Source organism: Magallana gigas, chromosome 8, assembly GCF_963853765.1.
Source record: "Magallana gigas chromosome 8, xbMagGiga1.1, whole genome shotgun sequence".
NCBI lineage: Eukaryota > Metazoa > Mollusca > Bivalvia > Ostreida > Ostreidae > Magallana > Magallana gigas.
This window is the reverse complement of record NC_088860.1, coordinates 14,371,312-14,382,841: the sequence shown is the minus strand read 5'-3', so window position 1 is coordinate 14,382,841 and position 11,530 is coordinate 14,371,312. Positions and strand designations below refer to the sequence as shown.

At 28.8% G+C, this 11,530-nt stretch overlaps 1 non-coding gene across 1 annotated transcript; it reads left to right on the top strand.

Moving 5' to 3' along the window:
- The first annotated feature begins 598 nt into the window (after window positions 1-598).
- Window positions 599-2,789, top strand: LOC109620408 (uncharacterized). The gene is made up of 3 exons (XR_010708805.1): window positions 599-705; window positions 1,606-1,690; window positions 2,195-2,789. It is a non-coding gene; the product is annotated as an uncharacterized protein (transcript).
- Window positions 2,790-11,530: the final 8,741 nt, after the last annotated feature.

The following is an 11,530-nucleotide window of genomic DNA, read 5'->3' as shown; positions in this document are numbered from 1 at the left end:
TTATAAAACCAATAAAAACGGAATATATGATCATAGTTTTTTTTCTATGAAAGTACTTTTTGGACGAGTTTGAAATAACTTGGAAACATACAAATTTCTTGTTTCCGAAAAATTATTTTTTATTATTTCCATGGATTGCTTTTCTATTAAGAATAAATGAACTTTTGTATAAAAAGATACAATATTCAAAAAGTAGAACATATTTTAAAGAGAAAAAAAAATTTGTTTGTTAGTGAACAATTTTTTATTATTATTATTCCTACAATAATAGGCTTAAGTAATAGAGCGATACATCTTCAACACAAGCAGATCAAAAAGCACTCTTTAGGACTAATTTTCTTATATTTGAAATTCTCTGTAGGTTCACCCTAATGCCGTTTCTGACCTCAATATACTCCCTTTCTTTTTCCAAGTAGACTTTTTAAAAAAGTAATTGACGTCATTATTTCAAATTGTCATGTGTGAAAATTTTCCATAAAATGTATTTTTTATTTTTCATGTGAGTACTTTTGATTATTTTTGCCTGATGTCATGATATTTTTTGAAAATCTTTGGTGAGACATAAACAACTTCCGAAAAACTCACTCATTTAGCTTATAACACATACTGTTCTTTCGCCTTTCAGCTTGTGAAATTGGATGGTCTTACTATATGAACAACTGTTATTACCTGAGCAAAACAGTGGCAACGTGGGATAATGCAAAGGTAGGAGTTGTTTTCACGGTATGCGCACCCATGAATCTGCATTGTGAAACTGTCGACGTGTATGTTTAATTATCGGCTAGGTGTTGTATATCGCTCTATAATTTTAAGTGGTTTATTGGTCCGTTCAGATAGATGACAATGAACTTTTTTCTCCAAATCAAAATAAAAAATATTTATAAACAATATCAACAAACTATTATAATAGATGAAAATAGTGGATACATCTGAACATGCATGGAGAAGGGATAGCAGATAATTGTTGCAGTTTAACCAAAAAAAACTATCTCTCTCTCTTATTGTAGTGTCTAGTAGTTAGCAAATGTTGACCAGTAAAGTGTCATTGATTCTGTGACATTTACGTTGGTTCAAATTTTAAAAAATGAAGTTGGATTTAATGATATTTATTTTTGTATATAAACTCTGAGTTTGATATACATACTTTATTACAATTAACTGAGTAGTGAAGGTTTCACTCCCTGTCATAACAAGCACATGATTTAAATTTCTGTTTTCTCTAGGAATATTAAATCATCCACCAGATCTAATTGGTTGTTTTGCATTACAAGATATAACATAAAGTATGTATTACATACAATGTAGTTTCTTTGGCAAATTAAATACATATCTCTCAAAGACTGAGTTTTTGTCCAAAGCAAATTACTTTTCACACCTTATAAAGAACAGTTTTTTTTTACTTCGCTATACCATGATTGCTTATGAAGTTCTCTGTTAGATAAAATTGCCTCACGGAACCGTTGACGCAGGTGGATCATGGCATGATGCATATCGCAAACTAAGAACTTTTTAAAACTGTTGTTTTACACATGTACATTCTTGAAAACATATTCAATCATTAGATCTCATAACCATGTTTGTTTCTTCTTTTCGTCTTCTAAATAGTCTCAGTGCATCAGTTTCTTGGCCCATCTCGCTGAAATAGTGTCTATTGAAGAAAACGATTGGGTTGTTGGAACTCTAGCACCAAGTAAGAAAAGTAAAGAAGAAAAGAAAATCAAATAATGACAAAAAATGAGACGATGGAATTTCATATATGTCATATTTTTTAACATCTATTCTATTTGGTCTTTTAAACGTGTTTGATGTACATGTTTTTAAGTTAAGACATATAAATGTCATAATAACAATTTGCTTTATACCAACTATCTTTTACAGTAATAAGAAAACAATCATATTTTGATGCAGTTTTTAATATAACATCATTGATTGAATCAGCAATATATATTACAAAATGTTTTATGTTTTCTTTTAAAAAAAATGGATTAGTATTAGTTTTCGTTTAGTATTAGATTTCAATTTTAGAAATTCATTGTCTAAATTAACAAACATTTCTATCATTCTAGAAATTCTGATGATTTTTGCTGTATAACAAATGATTGATTTACACATTTTGTGGGTACTTAGATGCTCTTTTTGTATGTTAAAGAATGCATACATAAATCTTTAACAATGACTTTTTTCTCTCCTTAAGCACAATGTAATGATGCGTGGACTAGATGTATTATTTTTATTGGTGGCAACGATCGTGATAACGAAGGGTCCTTTGTCTGGAGTAGCGATAACAGAGCCCTGGATTTCTACAACTGGTCTCCAGTAGAGCCCAACAGTTATACAGTAAATGACGATTGTATCGTCATTTTATACCCAGGAGGAGAATGGGCCGATTTTGGCTGCACTCCCACTCGACCATTTCTCTGCAAAAAACCTCTATCCAATCTGTAACTATAGATATACGTGTACAAAAAAACTATGTTCACCTCTAGAAATGTATGTTTCTTATGTGTGTAGTGTTTATATCCTTTCTGTCATTAATTGTATTTTCGATTGCCTATCATTAAAAGTAACGAAATTAACGACATTTTCACACATACGTAGAATCGCTTATTCAATACAACGATATATGGAGCACACACTTAGTTGACATGAAGATCATTAGATTAATATATTAAGTTGTTAAATGTTAGGCATTAGGACTAATTACTAAATCAACCAATTTTTATAGACATATTGAATTCAATGAGCTCCTCATTCATTACGAAATATTCGAAAATTAGGTGAAAATTACAGCTTCAGGAATACGTAAATTCATGGCCAATGATCTTGTCAATACAATATTTTACTATACATTGGATTTAAAAAGAAAATTTAACTTCCTGGATCAATTGAACAACGAGATTTAAAAACTGATTGTGTAAATATGTTTCCGTTTAGATTATAAAAAAAGTTAATTAACTACAGATTCGTTAACTACATGTATATACATTTAATATCAAACTTTTGAACTTGCAATGATCAGTTTTTAGTTTAAGTTGTCTTTCCTTTCACATTTCATATGTTTTGACTGTAACAGGTGAAATTGACGTAAGCTGTATATTTCCAATCTTGCCTTTTAATGTTCTACGGTCTTAATCCAAGAACATGTCACTTCTTTTAAACTTGCTCAATTCTTTGTGTTGTTTTAGTGTCTTTAGTATCATTTTGTCAAAACTTTGCCTTTTCAAAAAATCCACGTTTTTGCTCTCCACCATACTTAAATGTCAACAAACAGATATTAGCATCATCAAAACGCAATAAAAAGAACACTGATTATTTAGCACAGAGACTTCAGCCAAGTCTAGTAGAACTTTTTGCAAAGTCAAGCTTTTACGTGTATTGTGGAAACTAAAGATACATAGATTACTTGTGTCTTCTAGTTATGATTTCCCCCGTTTATTTGCTATAAAAATTCGAAAGAAAAGTTACAAATTCCAAACTTCTATTTGTATTAGAATTACATCTTCATTACATTTAAGGCACTTTGCATATATTTTGAAAGTGGGGAGGGGGGGGGGCGACTTATCCAAAATCTTGATAAGAAGTAAACCCAATCCGTCCGATTTATTTATCCTAATTAAAAAAGGGGGGATATATGTGGGCAACTCCTTCAAAATTCAAATTATATGTTAGTTTAAGGATATGTTTACTGCGAGAAAAAGACGTCCAAGCCAAACCTCACCCCCATGCTACGTGCCTGAATTTCGATTTCGATCCATGTATAATTGGCAAGTTAATATAATTTAAGATTGTACCCTATACCTATGAGATGCTTACCATCATATCAACAAATTGTACATGCTGTATTATATCTCTTAATAATGAGATTAATAAAATATTTTCTCAAAATGGGACTATTTTACTATTTATTATTGTCACGAGATTGATAAAAAAAAATTTCAAGATGGGGCTATTTGAGGTCCTAATACCAATGTGATACAGGAAGTTCGTTTACGATAAACAAAGTAGATGAATCAAAAAATTAAAAACGAAATTCAAAAATTCAAAGGATGTATTGTAAAATGTTCATGACTTCTTGCTCTATATTCAACACAAGAAATGTTGTTAGCTAGGTGGGTTTCTGTTCTAATGACTTAATCACTGATAGTTCTGTATGCACTATAATGTTAAAATCATGTAATTATCATTACTATTTAAGCACGGAATTATTATATAGACTTTGAGTTATCAATATTGCTTTAGTAGCACAACAATATGTAATTTTTTGCATGTTTAGAAGGATTAAATTTTCAGCTATGAAACGCTTCAAAATATTGTATTTATACATGCATGATAGCATATACATGTACATTTTTCACAGGTTTTACAAAAAGTAATCTTACCACAGCTAGGACTATTTCTTAGAAATAAAAACCTATTACTTTTGAAAACGTACAAACCAATTTACTTAGAAGAAAAACGTACAAACCAATTTACTTAGAAGAAAACTTAACCATTGACATTTTTTAGGGTCAAGTTGAGAGAAGGAAATGGGGATATACATGTTCTTAAAGTTGTAAAAAGAAAATGGCGCGTTAACCTCTATATGTTTTTAGTTTTTCAAATGCAACAGATATAAATCTAAAATTATAAAGAAAAACATATTCAGATAACCATAAATTACAAAAATAAATTAATAAACTTCAAATTTTCTTTTAAATTTTATTTTAATTTGGTTTATTTCCTTAAAACTTTTTAAAACAGTTTATCAAAAAAGGCCAACTGTAATGTGCTTTACCCATTAAGCTGGGTTAAAAAAATATATATACATATATATAAATATATATCAATTTTACTTAAAAAAAGATGTCAAACTTATAATTTAAAAATAAAAAACATCACTTTTATCAAAAACTTGCCGCTGAGTAGAGACCCACCTTAAATACCAATCGAAATAGACATCATTTAGTAGTGCATAACTATGAAAAATAAAATGCAATATTTTGTAAAACATCATATCATTATCTCATTTAAGATTGACACACAGACACTTTTAGCTAATGCAATATGGTCATTTAAAGAAGATAAATAATTTGATTTAATAAAGATTAATGGGTTAAATCAGGTTTTGTACAAAATATTCGTCTTAATGATGCAAATGAAACATCTTTCACAAAACATTTTTTAATCAATATACACTTAGTCTACTTAATGTCATTTCTGGGGTATATTGACACAGTTTTGTAAGGCCAAAAACCTCCCAAAATAGCTGACATAAAGATTTTAAGCCAATCAATTAAACTAATGATCATTTTGCAATTCAGTGACATTTTTCTATATGAGGACGAAATTTGTCTGGTAGTTCATTTTTTGGCTCGTTAGCATTTATATGAAGTAATGACACCTTATTATGATTCTAAATATAAGTATCTGGATAAGAGTAATCATATTGACCTGCTAACTAAATGATAATACTAAGCAGCAATATTGGACATTTTTTTAATAAAATCATTTTGGTTATGTTAATGAAAAAAAAATTGATAGAAACTGTGGTTTGAATAACATTGTGAGCATTAATTTTCATGGTTTTATGAAACATGTATCTTTAAGGATATGTAAATTCCTGGTATATGGCTTTGCAAAAATAAATACAATGTAATTCAATTTTTTTTCCTCGATGAGCATTATTTACATTTTTTAGATGTTGTTGATTTGCTTATTATGTCAAAATTGTGAAACCACAGCACAAAAGGATTTTTGAATATTTTGAGGAATATGTAATATGCTCCTAATTTTTGGTACTAAGATAAATGTAAGAACAAGTGCTAAAACTTGATCTTGAGAGACGGCTGTAAATGTTATAAGATGGTTTGCCACAACCTTGATCGTTTCTTAGTCATTACTACGTGTTTAATTTAACCATTTACATTATATTTTTAAATAAGAGTATTTTCTCTAAAACCAAATGTCAAAATGCTGTCCAGGCATACATGAGTCGCCCAAAGCACTTTCCATTTTAGATAAGGCCTCACAGCTCTTTTTGGTTGATATGTTTATCCTGAACTCCAAGGAAAGTAGTACTATAAACAAACACACAATGTTCACTTATAAATAGCCTGATAATGCTATGTTAATAAAGGCTAAATAACTTAATATCAATGATAACTTATGTATGGGCATGTCGTTACTGACATTTTGTACCCGCATTTATGTCATCCTTCAAGTATTGTTATAAAAGCACAAGAAGTTTGGTGAAAATATGTAAAATCTTAAGATTTTAACCTGAATTTTTGTAAAGACCTACTTATGTCAAACAAGTTCGTGAACAAACGTCATTGCTTGCCTGTGGAAAGTAAGATTATCAAAATTCCACATGCTGAAGACAAGAATCCGTTCACCAAACGACTCTTTTGTTTCTTCGCTTTACATTTTTATGTTGGACTACTATAAAAAAAAAACAGAACTATTAATTCCTGCACTAAAAACAATGGATGTTTGATCCTTTTTGAAGACAAAGAATTAAGCACTCAGACTGTTCTGACATAATTTATTTTCATCATTTCACAATAATGAAGCAAAAATAAGAATGGAAAGAAACAATCTGAGTTGGAAAATTATTTAGATTCACAAAATGATTAATTGCTACGTTTGTTTCTTCATAATCACACTATTAATTAAATTGATCACACTGTTAACTACCGATTGCTTCTGACATTTCAATACAGCAAAACTTGGTTATTTTAGAATTCAAGTTAATGTATGCATGGTGTTCTATCTCAGTTAATACAATTGCAATTCCTGTAGATTTCATGGTGGGAGATATTGTCGAATCACTTTTAATATAATTCGAAGGTCTCAATATTTATAACTTCATTTATTTAATGAAGTTGAACTAGATTATCACTCAGGTATAGAAAAAAAGAATGATGTATTGTCTGATTCCAGTATATATGTGTTGTACCGGCTTGACATCTTTTGACCGACTTTCAACCAAGTTTTTTTTAAAGAATGCATTTTCCAATGCTTAAACAACATATTCTTTAAAAGCGGGTTATTTTTGTGCTCTGCTCAAAATTGAACAATAACTATGTAAAGTGTGTTTAATATTAGTGGGTCAACAAATTCATTTTGCAAATTTGTTATCAATTGTAACCGAATACGTACATTTTTAGAATTCTCTATGCACAAGATTAAAACATTTTGATATTTTGTCATTGAATATTTCTTTCTATAATAAAACATTCATTCAAAGTACTAATTGCAACCTTCTTTAAAAAAGGGATATTAATCAACTTACATCAGTCAAATGGTATTACTATTAAATCTGCATTTGAATACACTGTGAAAAAAATTTGTAATATATGCAGTTTCAATCACAAATCTTCCCTGATTGACATTTGCTTTCTAAAATTAATGTTCAAAATAAACTTCCTATTTTGTTTTCTTAAAGACATATGGAACAACTACTTGCATTAAAAGGATATCATGCGTAATAATCAATACCAGTTGTCATACACAATTAAAGAAGCTGAGTTGATCGTAATCGTCAACACTTTTCTCTAGGAAACCATTTCAATAAATTAAGTGTTACCCTTTCTATGTTTTACTAAAACATGCATCTAATAAATAAATCCTGTTTTCTAGCATATTATATATGGTAGGATTATATATATATATATATATATATATATATATATATATATATATATATATATATATATATATATATATATATATATATATATATATATTAAATGCATAAATCTTACTTAAGTAATGAAAACGTCATTACCCAAATTCCTTAAATATTGTCGGATATGTACATGTATGACCAATAGCTTAATGCAAAGTAGCTAAAATGTAAATTTAAACTTGTCGAGTCACAGTTTGACCAAAGTATACTGACATGATGTATATGCATATGGAAATAAGACAAGGCTAGTAAGTGAATAAGAGTTAATTTTTTTCTTTCAGGATTTCAAATTTAATGAAACATGATAGGAAAGTAAAAAAAGTTCTGGTGGTAACTTTAAAACGTTCTTTAAAAATCAGATATTGCTACAATTAAAGAAAAGTAAGACTTGTTATGTAAATATGTTGTATAAATGGATAAGGCTGCAGACAATGCCTGTATAAGCCTTCTCCATAAGGAACAAGGTACACATAATAAAAATACAAAAATAAGGAGGTATATGATTAAAAACAGAATGTATGCATTTAATTTGAACATCCTCGATGAAAAACAAACAAAAATAACAATTTTGAAAAGATGTAAACTCGATTATTTTGGAGATTTGCTTCAATATTTTCTCTTTTTTCAGTGTAAAAAGGAAAATCCCACGTTTTTAATCCTTAATCTGTCTGATCAATCTGAAGAAGATTTGATATCAAACGTTGAAGAAAAGAAAACTTTATTTCATTAAAAAAAATATGAAAATGGAATTGGAGATCGTTTGCATACTATATAACATAAAACTGAAAACTGACCCTGAAATAGAATACTTTCATTAGTCATATAGAATTTTTGATACCATTACAAATGAACGTTTCCTGGATGTTGTATTCAATTATTCATTAACTTGTAAGTGATTGGTTTATATTTCATATGTGTTAATTGGTATTATGTTGATTTAACAGTAATGTAAAAGTTTATTCGTAAAAAGTACAGGCGCCAAAATATTTTTTCAACGTCATTCACTGCGGTTTTCAAAGTATTTTCTCAACAAAATGGTCTCCCTTTAAATTTGTTCTGAATTATTATCACAAAAATTGCCATTATAATTCATATTTAATCCAATTTGTTGTTAAGCAAGTGTAATTATTATTATAATGAACCAGTTGAATTATGTTTCTGTTCATCTGAAATGCAAACCTTCTTATCATGCTTTTCAAGTGCATATATTAAATGGATTTATTGCGAATAGTTCCAATTAAAATGTATTATTCTTATTTCTTTTTATTTACGAACAAATATTTCTGCAAAATATCTTAAGGCGGATTTTTATAAAGATTATGAGTGGGTAAAGAAAAATATTTTTTTTCCAACCAATCAGTATAAACAATGAAGTCAATTCCATATTATACGTTTGCTTTACTTTTTATATTTTTTTTCGGTACGTACGTTATACAAAGTGGATTGAAGGATGACAATTATATTTTTTTTATACTTTTTTTCCTGTTTCATTTGGCTTCTGATGTCTGTATTATACGACTGTGAAAAAAATGAATGAAAAAGTAATCTTTTGCTTCTTTACTCATGTTATTCACACCAAGATACCCAACATATGGACTGAAAGAAAACGCACTCAAATTAAAAACTAATACTGCAACTATGGTAATTATGTAAAATTAGCTTTCTTTAAAAACGAAAATTGTGTCCAGAGTCCATGGAGGTTAAATCCAAATTTTTATGAAAACGTACCGAAAAAAGTTTTTTTGGGGGAACTGAATTCATGTTTTAATAGTTCGTCTATTATTTTAACTAAAAACTAATGGCAAGCAGTAGACAAATCCATAATCGTATATATGATTTAATCTTACGGTCAACATAAAACATAATTTATTTTTCAAATACTTCTGTCATTAAATTTGTATGACATTTGCCTTCAAGAATTCAGCCATCTGGCAAACTCAGACGTACATATACAAGGCTGTCGTAAGAAATGGGAAGATCCTTCTGAAATTCCCAAGTGGAATTACTGTTTCTTGCCCATCTAAAATAAGAATATCTACTCATATCTGGGAGGAAAATATCAGAAATTTATTTACTAAGAGAAATGTAAATAGAGCTAAAAAGTCTCAGAGTAATGCCAAAGAAAAAGGGCAACTTAAATGTTGAAAAGACAAGAATAAAGATAAAAATCATCATTGGAAGTTAACTAATACGGTTGACATTTCATAGGAAATGTCAATGTTGACACTTTAACGATTCTTCTGTTGAAAACCCCAGTTTAGTTTGAAACGCAGTTTACTGATAACAGATTAACGCATTAAAGCATGCAAGATAATTACATAATACATCATATAATGTAAATTCAAATTCGAATATTTTTTCCTAAATACCTACCAATTATCATGTTTTCATCAAAATCTCTCCATATTTTATCCCGTCCGACACTAAATATTCATGATAACAAAATTTAATGAGTAATAAAAAGTATCTTTGAATATAGTGATTTACACACTGTGAGAAAGACATTTAAACAGTTACCAGTATACAAGTAAATCAACTGAAGCATAAAACCTATATAGAAAGACAAAGCACTTTCAGTTTGGTTAAAACATTGGCTATGAACTCCAAAACGTTTATCCTCCTACAAGGAACTTCTTTAGAATTAGTTCAAGATATGCAACACTCATCAGAATATGGACCACCTGTTTTCAATGACATAAATGATGCACTTTTTCTTGAGTGTTCCAAAATTAAATGTTGAATGTGTGTAAAAGAAAATTACATAATATGACTTGTATCATTGCTTTTACTTTTTGTAGAGCGCTTTAAAAAATATTATGATGAATTTCAAAATTTCGAATAGGAAAACCAAAAGCTCATCGATGAAGACCTATCTTAAGATGGTAAGGTTGTTTTTTTTATTAGAAATTTTGCACCTTTTGTTTAAAAATTATTATGCCTGTTTGAATAAAAATTGTCTTGGTCAATTGTTTACAGTTATTTAAGAAACAAGGTATAAACAAACATTTGAATTGATTTGAGACTGGAAATCTCGAACGTTTCAAAATATAAACACATTATTATTTTTATTTGAACAAACATATTAACAGGCATTTTATATATTAACGAGACTTAACAACGTTGGGTGAACATGGATTTAACGAAAGCACCAAAGGAGCTTTCAAGTTGGTTAATCTGAATCAGAGAAAAAATGTTCAAATTTTTTTTATTCAAAATTTTGCCGCACTCATGGTCATCGACAAAATCACTTTTATGAATAGTTCGTGACTCTTTTTATGGCATCCTTCTCTCTTTTGTGATGAAAATATCACAAACTGCGCACATGCTATCACATGATATATATTATGTACATTTAGATGCAAGTTTCATTTTTGTTTTCTAAATTCCAAAATTCAAAATACTTTCTCATTCGGTTAGTATAACTTAAGATGCAATGTTTAAGAGGTTGTTCAATTTCAAGCATAAAAATAATTAGAGTATTTAAATGATCAAAAGAAAAGGAAGTGTACCTGGATACTAGTATAAAATTTCGTAAAAATTGACACTAGATAATCCATACGATATGTCATTATTGGCCCCAACAAATCAAGTAATGACAACGAACACGACCCTTTCAATTCTTACAATTACATGTACACGTGATAAGAATTTACGACTATTAATTAAGTATGCGACAATATTATTAACCTTTTTGATTATATATCCCCTTGTCATTACTTAGCCATTCCTTGTTTTGTTTACATAATGAGAAAAGTAATGTCAGGGTTCTTTTTATCATATTCATGTTTAAATAATAGTCACGTCCTCGTAAAATCATGAGACCTTTTGTAGTTAATGACAATAAAAACTGTTGCAAATTTT